This window comes from Apium graveolens, chromosome 7 (assembly GCF_009905375.1).
Source record: "Apium graveolens cultivar Ventura chromosome 7, ASM990537v1, whole genome shotgun sequence".
Classification (NCBI taxonomy): Eukaryota; Viridiplantae; Streptophyta; class Magnoliopsida; order Apiales; family Apiaceae; genus Apium; species Apium graveolens.
Genome location: NC_133653.1, coordinates 99,940,094 through 99,958,104, shown reverse-complemented (window position 1 = coordinate 99,958,104; position 18,011 = coordinate 99,940,094). Strand labels below are relative to the sequence as shown.

Genomic DNA, 18,011 nt, shown 5'->3' with positions numbered 1-18,011 from the left:
TATGGATACTGTGTATGAGACACCCAAGCCTGATAAAAAGAAGCTTCTGTCAAGATCTATTGTCTTCTACAAAGATCCAGCTGATTCAGCCTCAAGAAAGAGAATTGCAAAGATATTCAGAAATGGGAAGGAAATTTGTGTGGTAGTTGGACATCCATAATTTGCTCATGCAAAGAAAGAAGAAAAAGCCAGATTGAAGCAGGAAAAGAGGCAAGCTGCTCTAGATGCAAAAAAGTCTAAAAAAAAATAGAACAGTTTGCTATCTTGGCCAAGCTACAGGCTGTGAATTCTTCTCAACAAATTCCCTCTCAACCATCTCAAGCTACTGAATCAAAGAAGAAGATTGAAGAACAGAAGAAATCCCCAAGAAAGAAAGAACTGGCTAAAAGAACAAAAAGGAAATTGGATGTTGTTGACAAGGAATTGGAAGATCAATTTCCTAAGGAATCCACTCAAGCTAAAACTCAATCATCAAAGCCCTCTGTGGTATTTGAAGATATAAGGGTGGTGGACCCCTACAGGAACATACATGGAGAGCCTATTGTGCCAAAGGATGAGCCAATAGAGTGGAATAAATTACCAATTCCTGACTTCAACTTGCCAATTCTTACTAAGCCAAGAAGGACAAAGTCAAGGGCAGTCAAGAAAGTGAAGTTGTCACCTCTCAAATCCAAGTCAGTAGTCAAAGCTCAACCCAAGGTCAACATGGGAGACTACTTGTACTTATGTGACATTAAAGAATTCTCAGATCTAAACCCTTATCTGGAAGAGCTGGATGAGGTAAGGGAAATTGATGCATACAGAAACCTACCTGAAAGGTTGGTGTTCAAGTACAAAGGAGGAAGGGAGATTCAGTGGCCTCTTCACAGGATACTTCAAGAAAGCCAAGCTGTGTTGATCAAAGTCTATTCATCCTTCAAGAAAAACTTTGGGTTCAATGTAACTGCAAGAAGATTAGTATTGAAGAAGATTGAAGAGCTAAGGAGTGTTAGATCCAAAGATGCACTTCCAAAACTCTTATCATCCCATACACAGGGAGAAGAGTGCATCTAAGGCCCTACTGGCTGATGGAATTCATGGATGACAATGGTGCGAGAAGATTCTTCAAATTAGAAGACCAATTGAGTATCTCTAGCAATGAGACTCTCTTGGAGATGCAAGAAATGTTAGATCTCTCAGAATCTGATGAATTAGAATTCCACAGGCAGTTCCAGAATCAAATTGAAGAAAACAACAGAAAGCTTGGAAGAAGATCCAGACCTTCAAGAAACTAGAAAAATCTGCTCAGGCTAGAGGAGCATCTTGAACTGACTGTGAGCCAAACCTTGTACATTTTGTTTAATTTGAAGCACTTTCAGTTTTATCTACTTATCTCTAAAGATATATGTTAAGGATGTTTTGTAATCATCAAGTGTCTCTTAATTTATGGCTACAATTCCAGTAGACATAAATTGAGGGAGATTGTTGTGAATATGTTGTGTACTTGATGATCACTTAAACAAAATGTCTAAGTAGATTTTACTTAGTGAAATTATGTAGCACTCGACGGATAAGAGTTTTAGTCCCGACGGATAACTCATTATAGTCCCGACGGATGATTAACTTATTATCCATCGAGTGAGTAGCTTATGTAATAATAAGTTTGTAGCACAGTGATGTATGCACCTTTGTATAGAATCTGTAGTAGCATATAAGTTATGTTGACTTTAACTAGATATGCAGAATAGGTTGATTAATTGTACATAAGCAATGTCTTGTAATTCTGTATAAGTGAAATGAAGTCAAGTGCCAAAATAGCTACCGACGGATGATTAACAAAGCTTCGACGGATGATCAAATGACTATCAACGGATGTTTAACATAGCAGTTGACGGATGATCAATTAAGTCATCGACGGATGATCTGAAAGTCGACGGGTGATCATATCAAGATTCAAACATCAGTTGAACAATGAAAGCTGACACACAACCGTCGAGTTGGATACAAACACACTGTGGAAGCCCATTAACTGGGTAATAGAGGATGAAAAGCAGCAAAGATCAAGACTGTTAGATTTTATATTTGTTCAGTTCTTTTGACTTTGTAATCTTGGTAATATATAAACCAAGAGAGTAGCAAAAAGATAAAATAATTGAGATAGCTGAGAAACATAAAAACAGAGAAATCTTTATAAGCACAATCTTTAGCATTTCCTGTATTCTCAGCAGTTCTATTTTGTAAGCAGCTGTGAGCATTTGTGCACACAGAGTCCTCTCGATATATTATATATATCTCTGGTGGAATTGTTTAAATCCACCAGAAAGTTTTTAAAGACTCTTGTTTTTAATTACTTATGTTTTGATTCATTCAAGTTTACATTCCGCATTGTGCTAATCAAAACAAATATATCCATAATCGAGTTGAACATTTTTATTTCAAGAAAAAGGTTCAAGAATTCCATTCAACCCCCCTTCTGTAATTCTTGCTATATTGTTAAGGGACTAACACTTTCTCGGCCCGAAGCACCACCAGCTCGGTGTTAGACTCTCAGAGCTCTTCCTCCTTACGCTTGAACTTCCTCTCTAGAGCAACATACTTCTTCTGCTGCCTCCTGAGGGCATTGCCGGCTTTGTCAGAAGCCCTCTTCCATGATTCGGCTTGCCTCACAGCGCCTTAAAAATAGGCGTTAGACTAAAATGAAACAATAAACAAAGGTGTAAGGCAAGTAAATGCTACAAGTAAAAAAGATAAATCCAAGAAATAATTATACCGAGGCTAATAACTGAGCTCCCATGAGCTTGATCCTCTCCAAGTCAGGAGTAGCCACTACATCGGTGAAGTCCTTGGGAGTTACGTCATGGTAAGACCAATCCCAGGCGTGCTTCGTGGATCCAACCACGGTATCCCCTCGGTGGAATCCCCAAAGAGACTGAAAGGCACCCGTAGTAGCAGGGACAGGAGCAGCAGTAGTGATAGGGGCACTGTGGCCCTCAGCTCCCTCAGCTGGGACCTCCACCATGGGCTCCTTATGCTTCCGTAGGAAGCTAGGGTCCGTAGCCTTTCCTCGAGTATCTAGGCCCGCAAGACTAGCCTTCTTCATCCTGGAAGTCTCGTCAACGGGAGGCACATTATCCTCGTTGATCTCCTTAGCAGCTGCAAAACAAGATAAAAAACAAAATAAGTGGTGCCAATAATGCATGAAATGAAATAAAATTGAGAAGGGAAGAAAAATACCCTGTTGAGAAATAGAGGATAGCCCCACATGGATGAGGGAGAACTCCACTAAAAGAGTCCAGCTGGTAGTAGTACCGTCATCCCGAGTAAGCTCATTATAAATGATAGTTTCCTCGGGGGTTAAGTGAATGGATTTGAGGCTACCATCACTAACCTTCCCGAAGGAAGATCTGAAGAGTATGCCCCAGTCGCCATTCTCCCACCTTAACCCGACAAAACTATTCCTCCAATTTTAGTTATTATTGGGAATGGAGGCATTGTTAAAGATATGCTTACACTTGGGCCTTTGTTTAACATAGACCCAACCACAATTACTAGAAGAACTGTTGTAACATTGAAAAACTTTCCTAAAAACAGCTACGGATAGGGGAAAACTTTCCCTAAGATAGCAAACCATAAAACATAAAATATTCCTCCAAGCGTTAGGAGGAAGTTGACATGTGTTAATTTATAAATCAGCTAGAAGGTGAGGAATGAAGGGATGAAAAGGAAACCTAAACCCAGCATCAAGGGCATCTGTGTAAATAAAAAGAGTATCGGGTTTCCAGTGGCAAGTACGGTCGCCACCAAAAACAAGAACTAGCCTAAGGGGAGGACGAATGTTATAACGAGCATTTAACTTATTATAATCTATGTTGTGCCAAGTGTTGTAATGATTAAAAGAATCAAGATGTGCAGTGGAGGGATATTCGTCCCCCCTAGTGTTGATCATATCTATCAGAGACATGTAAGAAGAGCGAATCTCGACATCCTTACCTTATTTTGAAGCCGAGGCAATCTTGGCCGCTCTCTCAGCACCTTTATCTGCCATTAACGGAGAGTAGGGAAGACTTGAAGACCTTGAGGAAGGCCGGAAAATCCCTACAGAGGGAGGAGTTTTGAAGGCTAGAGAGAGGAGAGTAGAAGGTTGTAGGAAGTTGTGGAGAGTGGAAATGAGAAGTGTGAAATCACAACCCCCCCACACTTCACTCTTATATAGCCACAAGGAAGGTTAGGGCCTAGAAAAGCCCATTTGGGCCCAAGAACAGAACACTCTGGAAGGATCTAGAACAGTTTAGAGGATTTTGAGAAAATATAAAATATATGTGTTTTAAGAAAACTCTGGAAGGATCCACAAAATCCAGAAAAATCTTTAAAATCTGGAAGGATCCACAAAATCTAGAAAAATCTTTGGGCCTGAAAAAAGGAAAGCCCAGTTGAAAAAATGAGCCCAAGTTAAAGCCCAATTAAGGGATGGACCAAAGAAAGGCCAGCTGAAAAAAAATGGGCCCAAGTTAAAGCCCAATTAAGGGATAGACCAAAGAAAGCCCAGTTGAAAAAATGGGCCCCAGTTAAAGCCCATTAAAGAGTTGGCCCAAGAGAATCCAGGCCTAAATCAGGAGCCCAAAGGAATCCAGCCCAGACTTAGGGCCCAAATCAAATATATGGAGTCACAAAAAGTGATATATCCCAAATTCTTGACCCAATTCGATCAAGGTTCATGTTGTATTCCTCTTCGAATTAATTGAGGTCGAAAAGGCTTCGACCAAGGCTAAGAGAAAGGGTTAATTCGGTCAAAATCCTAATTCCTGACCGAAGGGGTCAGGATTTTGATCGAAGAATCCTAACACCAAGAGAATTTGTCGACCAGGAAGTAAGCAAGGATCCTGATCGAATGAATCCTGCTCGAAACAGCTTCAACGAAGGCTAGAAAATAAGGTTAATTCGGTCAAAAATATTGATCCTGACCGAAATGTTCCTGAACAAAAAAAAAATATATATATATAGTATAAATCCTGGTCGAAATTCGACCAGGAGTTGAGCTCGAAAAATCCTGCTCGAATTTCTTTCGACCAGGGCACAATAGAGGCTAATTCGACCAGGATCCTGGTAGAATAGGATTCCTGGTCGAACCAGGTGTAAAAAAAAAGAAAAAGAGAAGAAAAAAGAGAAGAAAAAAGAAAAAGAAGGAAGAAAAATCCAGAAAGTTAAAGGAAATTCCTTAAAATATTTTCTGAAAAATGAAAATATTTTCAGAAAATAAGGAATAAATCTAGAATTAAAAGGAAAAAATCCAAGAAAATCAAGGAAAAATCCCAGAATTAAGGGAAAAATCCAGAAAATTAAGGATAAATCCCAGAATTAAGGGAAAATCCAGAAAATTAAGGGAAAAATCCCAGAATTAAGGGAAAAATCAAGAAAAATAAGGATAAATCCCAGAATTAAGGGAAAAATCCAGAAATTTAAGGGAAAAATCCCAGAATTAAGGGAAAAATCCAGAAAATTAAAGGAAAAATCCCAGAATTCAAGGAAAATTCCTGGAAATTAAGATAATTCCTAAATAATAGGGATAAAAGCAAATCATTGTAAATGTGTAGGTCGCTCCACACTTTACGCAAAAGCGATACCCTGTAAGGGAACAAATGAACTTAACTTCTGCGAAACCTAGTCACATTTTCCTAAAAGTTGGGGGCAAATGATAGGGAATAAATAAATCCTGATTATGTGGTTAAAGTTGCATTAATTACACATGACTTGGGCTACGAAGCCCAATAAGAAGATGTATGACATTCAGACCAAAAATGTTAACACATTGATCAGGCCTGATGGACCAGATCAGGCCTGATGGAACAAAGAAGGCCCAAACCCTGAATATAATTAATTTCGTAATTAATTAATAAGGGAGAAAAACAGCTATTAAGATAAGTCCTAGTGGAGATATAAATCCTTGTAGATTGTCCTCCAAGGAACCTGGTAGGAAAAGGAATCAGCTTCCTACTTCCTAGGACTCCAAAGTCCATTCTAATTCTGAGACTTGCTCACCAAGTCTCCTAACCCAAGTCCAATTCAAGGACTCCCAACATCTATATAAGGGGCCTCACCCCACAAATCAGAACTACGTTTTTTGACTTGATCTTTGGCAATCAGCAAGTTACGTAGGAATCTTGTTAGGGCAGATTGAGTCACGAAACACAAGAGCAGTCAAATCGAGCCTCAAAGCTCACGTTCCTTAGTAATAAATACAGCAGTTATATACCATAGTTTTTAATCCATAACACTTACTCTCGAACTTTCTAAACTATAGTCCCTTATCTTGGGCTACTAATTGGGCCTGTTGGTCCTTTCTTTCTGGTCCTTTTTACATGGCCTTTTATCCAGAACTATCCAGAATATTTTAGAGTATTTGTTAGTCGTTAAACACGCGCTAAAATTACACGCAAGTATACGCGTTTGTAAGTAGTATAAGATATAAATCAGATTCATTCCCATAGAGACTGGTTTAGGTTAACTTTATAATTTATGCACTTAAGCAAAAATGTATAGTTATTATTCAATGCTAAGATGAATAACAATTTGAGGTTGTTTATAACTAAGAATTAAAATAATAATTATAACTAAGAGAATAAGAATGATTGAATTAATATATATAACAAACATGGGATTCTAACTTTATTAAGTACTTCATTCAATAGCCTTTTCATTCTTAACCCTTAGCATGCAATGGTGATGACACTAATCAGACAACACGAAACTGATAAACGCCAACTTTTGTTGCACGAATACCATACTACCAGACATCCATAAAAGAGATAGAAGTTGAATGGACACCAATTATATTTAGACCCTATATGTCTATAGAATTTGACAACATAATGGTTTAAGCACAAGTTATCTATCTTGATTACATAGGGCAAGTAAGATAGTTAAAATTACCCACGAATCATGCATAATAAATACATGAACCTATGCTAGCATGGAAAGTTCTAAATCCTTGAATTCACTTTCGCTTCATTAAAGATTAACACACTATCTTACAAGTTTGCGATGCTCATAAGACGAATGAGTGAGGTCCAGAAAAGACTTATACAATAGTACCCGTGTAGCGAGCGTTAGGTTAGCAGATCCCAGACTACAAAAGCCTTAGGTCACTGGGCACAAAGTCCCCTAAGAACTTAATAACTCGAGTAATAAAGAGCCCACTCGTGATCAACTATACATAACACTCTTTTTTTTTTGCTTTCTTCTTTTTTTTTTCAAATTTCTGAACGAGTGCGTTTCGCTCCATCTCGCTCAACCCTAGACTACTCATATAATTATGAGCCGACTACTAGCCATTTGACAACTAGCCACATAACTAGCAATGAAATCCAATTTTCTCCAATTTATTTTAAAATCCATGCTAATCTATTATTAAGAGAATATCCTAAATTCTAAATATAAACAAGTGATTAAACCTCGACAAACAAACAAACCATGACAATGATCGAGCACTCTAGCAACCTATAAGACTTAGTGAAATACAAATGTCTCTAGCATGCAAATCAATTCGATAAGACTTAACATCACTAAATACGACATCACTACACTAGCATCAATATCACAAATTAATCAAAAAAATCATCTAAGGGATTATGTTATTATGCACATGCATGAAACTACATGAACAAACTATCATAAAAAACTATCAAAAATAAAAAACCTACTACATGGCAAAATATGCAAACTATATGCACTAAACTATTATGAATATGCACTATATGTGACTCACATAAAATATATTCCTTCAACTACTAACCCCAAACTTCAAATATTCACTGTCCTCAGTGAAGGTAATAGTAAGGAATTAGGCATACCTACTCCGAATCAGAAGCATCACCCTCAACGGGTGGAGTAGTTTGTGTATAAGTGTGTGTATTTATAAGTGGAGAGATGAGAATTAGATATGGAATAGAAGTGGGAATTGATTATGGGAATCGTGGGAATAATGGGTTTAATTTGGAGAGGATAATATGGGATGTGGAAGAGTAAAATTTGATTTAGAATTGATTTGTGGGAAAAATCCTGTTTTATACTCTTTAAACTGCTATTTTTTTTAAGTCAGGACGGGCGCGCGCTTGGATAGCGCGGGCGCGCTCACCTTCTAGAAAATCGACGCGAGCGTGCTTACCTTCTGGAAAAACAGCGCGGCCGTGTGCTAGATCAGCGCGGGCGCGCTTACCTTCTGAAGTTGTCCCTGATTTTTTTTCTTTTTCTGAATTTTTTTGTGTTTTTCTCCTTTCTTCTTGCTTCCTCTACCTACTAATGTACAACAAACTTAGGTTGCCTCCCAAGAAGCGCTTTTTTTACGTCCCTAGCTTGACATAGAACCTTGAGCTCAAATGGACAAGAGAACGACACTAACCACCTCGTGGGTTGCCGTGTCACCATAGTAATGCTTCAACCTCTGACCATTTACCTTGAATGCTTGGCCCGGATCACTTTCAAAAATTTCCACCCCTCCATGCGGAAACACAGTTTTGATTATGAAGGGCACTGACCATCTTGACTTCAACTTTTTAGGAAAAAGACGGTGACGAGAGTTAAGCAAAAGAACTTGTTGCCCCAGCACAAATGATTTGAGCACTAGACCCCTATCGTGCTACCTCTTGACTTTCTCCTTGTACATTTTGTTGTTCTCATAAGCTTGAAGTCGAAACTCATCGAGTTCATTCAATTGAAGAATTCTCTTCTTTCCAGCCGCATCCAAGTCAAGATTCAATTTCTTCAAAGCCCAATACGCCTTATGCTCGAGCTCCACTGGCAAATGACACCCTTTACCATAAACCAACTGAAACGGTGACATTCCCAATGGAGTCTTATATGCTGTTCTATATGCCCAAACAACTTCATTTAGCTTCAAAGACCAATCTTTCCTAGATGAACACACAACTTTCTCTAAAATGCGCTTGATCTCTCTGTTAGACACCTCAGCTTGACCATTTGTCTGAGATGATAAGCCGTAACAATGCGATGATTCACATTATACCTTTGCATCATAGCAGTGAACTTGCAATTGCAAAAATGTGACCCCTCATCACTGATTATGACTCTTGGAGTTCTAAACCTTGTGAATATCTGCTTGTGAAGAAAATTAAGCACCACTTTCGCATCGTTCGTTGGCAACGCCTTAACTTCAACCCATTTTGACACATAATCAACTGCCAACAGGATGTACTGATTGTTACAAGATGAGACAAATGGCCCCATGAAGTCAATTCCCCAAACATCGAAGACCTCAACCTCGAGAAGCACATAAAGAGGCATCTCATCCCTCTTAGACATATTACCCACACGACATCGATCACATTTCAAAATGAACTGGTGAGCATCTTTAAACAAGGTCGGCCAAAAGAAACCCGCTTGAAGAACACGAGTTGTTGTCTTTTCTCCACCATAATGTCCTCCATAAACCGTTGAATGACAATCTCGCAAGATCCCCCCTGTTTCGCTGTAAGGAATACATCTCTTGATAATTTGGTCAGCTCCTTGCCGAAAAAGAAACGACTCATCCCATATATACCACTTCACTTCATGTAGAAACTTCTTCCTTTGAGCATATGATAAGTCGGGAGGCATAATATTACTCACAAGGTAGTTCACAATGTCTGCAAACCACGGTTCTTCGTCTTGCACCCCAAACAGTTGCTCGTCGGGAAAAGGCTCATTTATCAATGTTTTATCCAATAAAGTAGCATTAGGGTTCTCTAAACGCGAGAGATGATCAACGACTTGATTTTCAGTCCCCTTTCTGTCCTTGATCTCTAGTTCAAATTCTTGAAGTAAAAGAACCCATCTAATCAATCTAGGCTTTGAGTCCTTCTTTGAGATGAGATATCGAATTGTAGCGTGATCAGTGAAAACTGTCACCTTAGTCCCAAGTAGATAAGATCAAAATTTCTCAAAACTCTAGACAATAGCCAAAAGTTCTTTTTCCGTAGTAGTATAATTCAGTTGAGCACCATTTAGGGTCTTGCTAGCATAATAGACCACATGAAATATGTTGTTCTTCCTCTTCCCAAGAACTGCTCAACTGTATAGTCACTTGCATCGTACATCATCTCAAAAGGTTCATTCCAATCAGGTGCAGTTATGGCGGGTGCCATGAATAAACTCTTCTTTAATGTCTCAAAAGCTGCAAGACACTAGTCATCAAACTTGAAAGGGACATCTTTCTCTAGCAAACTGCACAATGGCTTCAAAATCTTAGAAAAGTCCTTGATGAAATGCCTATTAAAACCCGCATGCCCAAGAAAACTGCAAATTCCTTTAACAGAAATAGGTGGAGGAAGGTTCTCAATGACCCCCACTTTGGCTTTGTCGACCTCAAGACCCTTACTAGAAACCTTGTGCCCAAGAATAATGCCCTGTCGCACCATAAAATGACATTTCTCCCAATTGAGAACCAAGTTGGTCTCAACACACCTCTTGAGAACGTGTCCAAGATTTTGCAAGCATTCATCAAAAGAATTTCCAAATACAGAGAAGTCGTCCTTGAACACCTCCACATTTTGGACAATCATATCAGAAAAAATGGCCATCATACATCTCTGAAATGTGGCTGGTGCACCACACAGACCAAAAGAAACTCATCTAAAGGTGAAAGTACTAAATGGACAAGTGAAGGTAGTCTTCTCCTGATCTTCAGGAGCGATACAAATCTGCTTGTAACCTGAATAGCCATCCAGAAGACAGTAATACTCATGACCAGCCAATTTGTCAAGCATCTGATCAATGAAGGGCAAAAGGAAGTGATCTTTCCTAGTTGGCTTGTTCAGCTTCCTGTAGTCCATACAAACTCTCCACCCCGTGACTATTCGTGTAGGAATAAGCTCATTCTTCTCATTTACTACCACATTAATTCCACCTTTCTTTGGCACACATTGAACTAGGCTTACCCATGAACTATCAAAAATAGGATAAATGATCCCTGCATCTAGCCACTTAAGAATTTCCTTCTTCACTAATTCCTTCATGATTGGATTAAATCTTATTTGTTGCTCGATCATAGGCTTGCTACCTTCCTCTAGAAGAATTTTATACATGCAATAAGAAGGGCGGATTCCCTTGATATCTACTATAGTCCAACCAATTGTCGATTTGAACTATCTTAGAATCCTCAGAAGCTTTTCCTCGTCACTACCTGAAAGGTTAGATGCAATAATCACAGGCAGAGTAGATGCATCACCTAAAAAAGCATACCTCAAATGCTCATGTAAAGGCTTAAGCTCGAGAGCGGGGGCTTCCTCAATAGATGGCTTGAGGCGTTTAGGAGCTTTGTTCAATTCCTCCATTCCAAGAGATTCAAAAGGCATATCAATCTTCCTCTTCCAGGGAGAAGCATTCAAATATTGTAATTGTTCTTCACCTTCGTCATCTTCACTATCTGAATTCCCCAATTAGGCCTTTTTTAAAGTATCAGACCTCAGCAATTGATCAAGTTCCGAAGTCACCGCAGAATCTACCAACTCTACCTTTAAGCACTCCTCATTTTCCGTAGAAAATTTCAAAGCATTAAACACATTAAAAGTTACGTCCTGATCCAGCACTCACATTGTAAGCTCACCCTTCTGCACATCTATCAAGGTTCGGCCAGTCACCAAGAAAGGTCTTCCCAAGATTATGGGAATCTTCTTATCATCCTCGAAATCAAGATTACGAAATCAGCAGGGAAGATGAGTTTATCAACCTTGACCAAGACATCTTCCACAATACCTCGCAGATATGTAATAGAACGGTCGGCCAACTGCAAGGTCATATAAGTCGGTTTTGGATCAGGTAAGTCCAACTGCTTGAAGATTGACAAAGGCATTAGATTGATGCCAGCTCCCAAGTCACATAAGCATCTGTCAAAAGACACTTTTCCAATAGTACACAGAATAGTGAAGCTTCCCAGAGCTTTAAGCTTCAGAGACAACTTCTGTTGCAGTACAACACAACATTCCTCCGTGAGAGCGACTGTCTCTAAATCATCTAGCTTCACTTTCCGAGAGAGAATACCTTTCATAAACTTTGCGTAACTAGGCATCTGCTCAAGGGCCTCAGCGAAAGGTATATTGATATGAAGTTTCTTGAACACCTCCAGAAACTTCTCAAATTACTTGTCCAGCTTTTTCTTCTGCAGCCGCTTAGGAAAAGACGGTGGATGATAGATCTGTTTTGTAACGACCGGGAAATTTACATTGTATTATATCATATTTATAATAAAATATGTGTATTAATATGTCATTTATGTGTGATTATCTGTTAAACCCTAATTGTTATGTGTTACGTGTATTCCGTATCATTCTGTATTTTTAAGGTATTTTTCAGATGTTTTATATCGTATTCATAGGTTTCATTTGAAACGTTTTATGACCCAAACAATGATTTTAAAGCCAGTATTTCAAATAAAATAATGGGCCTTATTTTTCATTAAACGGCTTTTACAATCGCAATATTCTAAACATCTAGATATTTTATAAATTTTCTCGTTTTACGAAAAATGACTTTTTCGGGCCCCATTGGGTGTTAAAAACCCCACAAAAATCACATTTTTATTTTTATAAAATTATAGGACTTTTATTTATACCATTTCTTTGTATTTTTGAATTATTCACAATTTTTTGCAATTTTTGGCATATATATTGTATATATAAAATATTTATAAATTAAATTTTAATACCCAAAAATTATGGAAATTAGGGCCAAATATTTTTATTAGGAGTGTAATTAGACCCTTAATTTTTTTAGGGGTATTATTTTACATAGTATAAATAGCTGATTTTTCAGTAATTAACTATTAATTAATTATAAAAAAATCAGAAAAATAAAAAGAAAGTTCAGAAAAGGAATTAGGGTTCTTGAGTGTTCTTGCGGATCAAAGCCGATTTGATCATGATTCCGGTGACATAAATTGAAGTGTGAGTAACCGTTTTGAAGCCCAAAGTCTATTCTATCAAATTATCACGTCAAAATCATCAACAGAGGTATTAATTTGTATTTCGTAATTTTCGGATTAATTTCTTGAATTCGGGTTTCGTTTTTGGTTGTTTGTTTGATGATTCTGTTAGTATAGATGTATAGATCGTCGTTTTGTGAGTCGATTGGCACCGGTTTTGTCGAGGTTGGTTCTGGGTTTGTGCTTGCCGGAAAACCGCCGTTGATGGCGGTTGTTCTTCGTGGTTGTGGCGTCGGGGACGATGGAGAACGAAGGGGACGGCTGGGAATCGATCACAGGGTGATTACAAGATTGATTTTGATAGAAAATGAAGGAAAAGACGGGCCGATTTGACTGTGTTGCTCGCCGTTGTTTCGCCAGAATCGGGCTGCCGGTGTCGGAGTTTTTCTGGGCAGCAGTGTTCTTCGCGACCCGGGTTCGACCCTGTTTGCAACCCGGAAACGACCCGGGTTCGATCCTAAAAACCCAAACCCTAATTTTGTTTTTGTGTTTCTGGATTTTTATATATTTATTTTATTTTCTGAAAATTAGAAATTAGTTTTAATAATTTTGATAATTAGATAAAATTAGATTTAAATTCTGAAAAATAGTATTATTAATTTCTGAATTATTTTGTTAAATTATAAATTTGAATGTAATTATTTAATTAATTATTTAATTATTTATCTAATTATTTATTAGTTATCTACTTAATAATTAGGTAATTAATTAATAATTAGGTAATTAATTAATAAATAAGGATTAAAAATAATTAAATAATATGATTAATAATCTAATAATTAGTTAATATTACGAATAGAGATTCGATAAATGAGAATTATTATTCGAGCGTTAGTTATTCGAATAATATTGTATTAATTGTTCGCATCGTATAATTAAATACCGATAATTAATTAATTAACGAATCGTTTAAATTCTAATAATAATATATTAGTTCGGTAGTATTCGAGAATAGTCCGTAGTTCGTAATTATGCGAGTAATTGATCGTTGAGTTGGTTTATAATTCGAGTAATTCGTAGTTATTCGATAAATAGCATATCAGTTAATTAAATCGATTGATTATTTGTAAATAATGAATCTAATCAAATAAATAACGATAAGTTATAAATATTTGTAATAAATTGTGATTAATCCTAATAATTAGTGATTAATTATTTTAAATTAGTAAATAATTATTTATTAGTTATTTATTTATCAAATATTTAAAAAAAGTGATTAATTATTTCGATAATTAGTCACATAATTTTCGATAAATCATAACTTCTTCATTTTAACTCCAAAAATTATAAAAAATTTATTTTTGGCTTTGATTTTTCTTAAATAATTATTAAAAAATTATTTTGGGATTTAAAATTGGCAATAATTATTTATATTGAGTAATAAATTGAATTATCAGTGTTTAATTGATAATAATTCAACCGTTAGTCCGATTTGAGCGAAACGAAAGCCTGTTGACTCAGAAAAATGAATTCTTTTCACTAAAAATAATATAAAGACCTAATTTCTTCTCGAAATTAGTTAACTTTCTTGATCGCTTGATTATCAGTCGGAATGCGTGCCGAGACGAGTTCGAAAAATTCCAGAAAAATGAGAAATGAAGCAGAAGGTGATCAACGGAGCAATCAGCGAGTCGATTTCGATTCTACAAAAAATTATTTTAACTATAAAAATGATTATGTGCTTATGTGCTTATGTGTATTATGTGGTTAATCGAGTCTTACTTGCTTATATGTAATATTCGAGTCGGTTATAAGCGTATGGGTAGATAGTAGGAACAAAATGAAGTCGATTTAAGGCGCAACCGAAGTACAAAATGAATTAACCAGTCTATTTTGCTAACAAAAACTAAGCCAGCAAGGCAGGTCAAGTAGGGGATAGATGGAAGTGATTTAATTGCAGTAAGTCGCACAGAAGGCAAGTTTCTCCTCTATTCTATTTTCCAGAATAGTGATATTCTCTTCAGATTCTTATTACATTTGCATTACTTAAATTCCTTTATTCATATCTCAGTTCGATTCTTGAATTATTCTTTTCATTTGAATTTATTATTCATATTCCAATTGTTACTCACAATTATTGATATATTCTAGTGATTAGAATATATCAAAGTATACCGATTGTTCTGGTTGCTATTCCAGGGACTGGATAACATTACTTTTGGGGATTAAGTTTACTTAATCCTAAGGACCGGGACATAACCAGATCCTTGAGATGGGCCATAGTGCCTGGGTGCCCGACGGGATCTATATAGTGAGATATAGATCTGCATTGTATCCTGGCTGATCAGCAGGGTATAGCTGCGAACTTGAGTCCAGTGTAGTTCATTTGTATTCGCCATCAATGGCCTTCTTTTGATTCTTATGTGGTTATATCTTTGCAGATATACATGGGATACGGATTCAGTTATATTGCTTTAACATTATGTATATTTTGTAGACTTGTTGAGCAATTTTGGCTCATCCCTTTTTGTTGTTATTCACCTTATTGTTTCAGTTAAGAAGGAATATGAAACCCGTCAGGACACGAGTGGTAAAGAAGCGGGTCAAGCCTCGGGATCCTCTTATACCCAAGGTGTTGATCCCAATCCAGGAAGAAAGCTTTGAGTTGCCCGATCAGGTGGAGTGTTGATAGTTAGTATGTGTGTTTGAATAAAAGCTGAACTTAGTTTAAAATGAATTAGACAATGGTTTGTAATAAAGAAAGTTTGTGAGATTTTGAATGTTGGTTTGTAATAAAAGTAGTTAGTGGTTCTTGTTTTCATACTTCAACCTAAAAAGGTCCTGGTAGTTGTTAAGGGGTTTAGTTTCATTTCTTTATTATTTATTAATAAGCTTGTACAGGTTTGGTGATTAGCTCGTAACCCCCAGACTTATACCCCGGGTCTGGAGGGCGTTACAGTTTCTCCCCTGTATTACCCTCAGAAGGAGTGTGCTCAACAGTTGTCTTCCTTGGTTCCACTTCTACTTCTTGTTGCTCTACTTCTTTCTTAGCCCCAGCTTCTTCAGTCAACACTTGAGTTTGTTCGGGATTTGCAACCTTTCCAGACCTTAAAGTGATTGCCTTTACCTGCTCCTTATATTTCCTCTTTCCTGGCACTTCAGTATCACTAGGTAGTGTACCAGACTGATGATTTAGCAAGGCATTGGCAATTTGCCCAATTTTATTTTCCAAGGTTTTGATAAAAATAACTTGACTCTTGCACATAAGCTTCAACTCCTCTAATTCAGATTTTTCATTAGTTTGTTGCAGCTGAAGTTGTTGTCTTGGTGCATATTGCGGTTGCTAAAAACCATAGGGTTGTATTGCTTTGCTGGATACTGCTGATAAAGCTGTTGACCCGCATTCTGAGCGTTGTTCCAACTGAAATTAGGATGATTGCGGTTGTTGGGATGATAAGTGGCTGACACAGGTTGCTGCGAACGCTGAAAGTTGCTCACGAAATGAGCTGATTCACTAGAAATTGCGCACTGATCAGTCTCATGGGCACCAGCATAAAACTCACAGACACTAGCGATTTGATTAACTCCATAATTAGCCAGAGTGTCCACCTTCATTGTCAAATCCTTAGGTTGGGAAGCTATAACAGTTGCTGCATCCAACTCCAGAATGCCGGCTACTTTCCCCTGAGTCAGTCTCTGGGAAGGATTCTGGTATTCATTAGCAACCATCAGTTCGATCAATTCATAAGTTTCATCGTAGCTCTTAGCCCACAAGGCTCCTCCTGATGCTGCATCGAGCATGGGTCTAGAAGTAGCACCCAATTCATTGTAGAAGCAGTTTATAATCATCCAATCAGGCATGCCATGGTGTGGGCACTTCCTTAGCATCTCCTTATATCGATCTCAAGCCGCACACAGAGATTCTCCAGTTTGTTGAGCAAACTGAGTAAGAGCATTCCTGATTGTAGCAGTCTTCGCCATATGGAAGAATTTAGTGAGAAACTTTTGAGTAAGATCTTCCTAAGTGGTGATAGACCCTGCTGGTAGAGAATGTAACCAACACCTAGCTTTATCCTTCAGAGAGAATAGGAAGAGTCGCAGCTTGATAGCATCTTCATTCACATCATTGAACTTGAAAGTGTCGTAGATCTCGATGAAATCCCTGATGTGCATGTTGGGGTCTTCGGTAGGAGAAGCCCCAAACTGAAATGAGTTCTGTATCATCTGAATTATGCTTGACTTGATCTCAAAAGTGTTAGCCCTGATGATGCTTGACTGAATGTCATTGATCTTAGGCCGAGAATAGTCCATCAAAGCCTTAGGATTTTCTTCTTGATCTCCCATCACTACTAAAACCGGTTCCTCGACTTTTTCTTCTTCTTCTACCTTCTTATCTTATTCAAAAACTTCCCTTCAAACCACCACAACTTCTTCCTCGGCTTTATCCAGAGTTCTTTTACGAGACCGCGAACGCGTATGCATACACCCTCGCTAGAGTACCTGAAATAAGACAAGAAATCAGATAAGTAACAATGTCCGAGTCAATGAACTTTAACGACCACTGATGGAAAACACATAAACTAAAATTTAACACCGAGCCCCCAGCAGCGGCGCCAAAAACTTGTTAGTCGCTAAATACGCACTAAAATTACACAAGTATACGCGTTCGCAAGTAGTATAAGATATAAATCAAATTCGTTCCCACAGAGACTGGTTTAGGTTAACTTTATAATTTATGCACTTAAGCAACAATGTATGGTTATTATTCAATGCTAAGATGAATAACAATTTGAGGTTGTTTATAACTAAGAATTAAACTAACAATTATAACTAAGATAATAAGAATGATTGAATTAATATATATAACAAACATGGGATTCTAACTTCATTTATTACTTCATTCAATAGCCTTTTCGTTCTTAGCCTTAGCATGCAATGGTGATGACACTAATCAGACAACACGAAACTGATAAATGCCAACTTTTGTTGCACGAATACCATACTACCAGACATCCACAAAAGAGATAAAAGCTGAATAGATACCAATTATATTGAAACCCTATATGTCTATAGAATTTGACAACATAACGGTTTAAGCACAAGTTATCTATCTTGATTACAA

The 18,011-nt window shown here is 37.4% G+C and overlaps 1 non-coding gene across 1 annotated transcript; it reads left to right on the top strand.

Annotated features, from left to right (window-relative positions):
* The first annotated feature begins 16,748 nt into the window (after positions 1 to 16,748).
* LOC141676189 (small nucleolar RNA R71) lies at positions 16,749 to 16,855 on the top strand. The gene has a single exon (XR_012556793.1). It is a non-coding gene; the product is annotated as a small nucleolar RNA R71 (small nucleolar RNA).
* Positions 16,856 to 18,011: the final 1,156 nt, after the last annotated feature.